Below are 1,934 nucleotides of genomic sequence, written 5' to 3' on the forward strand. Positions count from 1 at the left end.
GATGGTCTTTGGCAAACTTCAGATGGGCCTGGACATGTGCTGGCTTGAGCCTGTGGTCCCAGCTCTTTTAAATTGATTGACCAGGTCCTCTCGTGTAGTTCTAGGTTGATCCCTCACCATTCTCAGGATCATTGATACTCCACAAGGCGAGATCTTGCATGGAGCCCCAGTCCGAGGGAGATTGACAGTCATCTTGAAATTCTTTCATTTTCTAATAATTGCGCCAATGGTTGCCTTCTCACCTAACTGTTTGCCTATTGTCCTGTAGCCCATCCCAGCCTTGTGCAGGTCTGCATTTTTGTCCCTAGTGTCTTTAGACACCTCTTTGGTCTTGCCCATAGTGAAGAGGTTGGAGTCTGATTAATTGAGTGTGTGGACAGGTGTCTTTTATACAGGTAACGAGTTCAACAGGTGCAATTAATACAGGTAATGAGTGGAGGACAGGACGGCTTCTTAAAGACAAACTAACAGGTCTTTGAGAGACAGAATTCTTGCTGGTTGGTAGGTGATCAAATACTTATTTCATGTAATAAAATGAAAAATAATTATTAAGAAGTCATACAAAAAATACTTATTTGCCCCACTGTATATGTATTAGAACATTAGGATAGGATATAATATAAAAGTATATAATATGATATTAACAATTCATCTTTGTCAAGCTTCATCGTTTACTATCAATAATTTGTTTTGTTTGTTTTCTTTTTTATATTTTCTATTTTAGTGTTGACTGGACTCCATTGTACACAAGCAGGTGATTTATATATATATATATTTTTTTTAATTTGCCTTTAATAAATCTGGAGGTATCTGGTGGAAGTGGAAGCTCAGTGGTTAATGTTCTGGGTTTCCAATCAGAAGATTGAGGATTTGTATAAATATATATATATATATATATATATATATATATATATATATATATATATATATATATAACATTTTGGATTCAGGCCTGTCTTTCCCACTTTCTAGTCATTGCTTTGTTGCCCTAACGTGTTCACCTTTTCTGTGCTAAATTATAATTTGGTTGCCTATTTATGCTTCCTGGTTTCAAACCAGGTGTTAAATGGAGTCTGTATTTGTTTTCTTGCTCTGAAATGTAAAAAGAAAAGTGCTCATATCTGTTTTCACAAATATGATTACAACTGCAAACATAATTTTGATTTTATATAAACGTTTAATAAACAATTATTAAAATTATGTGATATACCAAACAAATCCATAGCAGTTCTGTTCTTTAAAACTCTGTAGTTCAGACTCTTACTGACTGTTTAGAAATATATTTCACATACATCATCATTTTTATTATCTAAATATTTATATTATTATTATATTATTCTATTACTAAAAGTTCACAGTTCATACTTTGTGTTTGATAGATTATGCACACACACAAGATAATTCTGCTGCATCTTTGCCAGGTGAGACTCTTCATGTGTAAATACAAATGTTAATATTTAAATTAAATACAAAGTTTACTATTCATAGTTTTACAGATTCTGTTGTGTTTGTTTCCAGCTTTTTACACATAGTGATTGTAATAACTGGGTGTTTATCAGCCATGAGCTGTGTGTATTTATAAAATCATAAGAAATAGTAAATGTGCTTATAATAAATAGGCACAGAACTTTTATTCACAAGTAATAACTGTAGCATGTATTATGTCAATAAATATGGCGATGGGTTTGTTGTGTATTTGTAGTGAGAGGTTTATTCCCACTGCTGTATTGTTAGAAGTAACATGGTTGTGAATCTTATCGCCTGCACATTTAATTGTTATTTTCAGGTTTTCTGCAAATATACATCAAATACCTTTTTTTCTTCAGTTGTACTGTAGGTTATTATGTTTATTCAAAAAAAGATGGAACTGGGAAAAGGAATTATTGATTTTAAGGTTTAAGTGATATTTGTTTCATTATTTGAATGCTGCCTTC

General features: G+C 32.3%; 1 long non-coding RNA gene across 1 annotated transcript in view; it reads left to right on the top strand.

The window, feature by feature from the left end:
- The window catches only part of LOC124382459, a 3,092-nt gene extending 1,674 nt beyond the window's left edge, over positions 1-1,418 (top strand). Inside the window, exons 2-3 of the long non-coding RNA XR_006925033.1 lie at positions 725-754; positions 1,380-1,418. This is a non-coding gene — a long non-coding RNA (uncharacterized LOC124382459). The remainder of the gene's footprint in view (positions 1-724; positions 755-1,379) is intronic.
- Positions 1,419-1,934: the final 516 nt, after the last annotated feature.

Source organism: Silurus meridionalis, unplaced genomic scaffold (genome assembly GCF_014805685.1).
Source record: "Silurus meridionalis isolate SWU-2019-XX unplaced genomic scaffold, ASM1480568v1 Scaffold355, whole genome shotgun sequence".
Lineage (NCBI taxonomy): Eukaryota > Metazoa > Chordata > Actinopteri > Siluriformes > Siluridae > Silurus > Silurus meridionalis.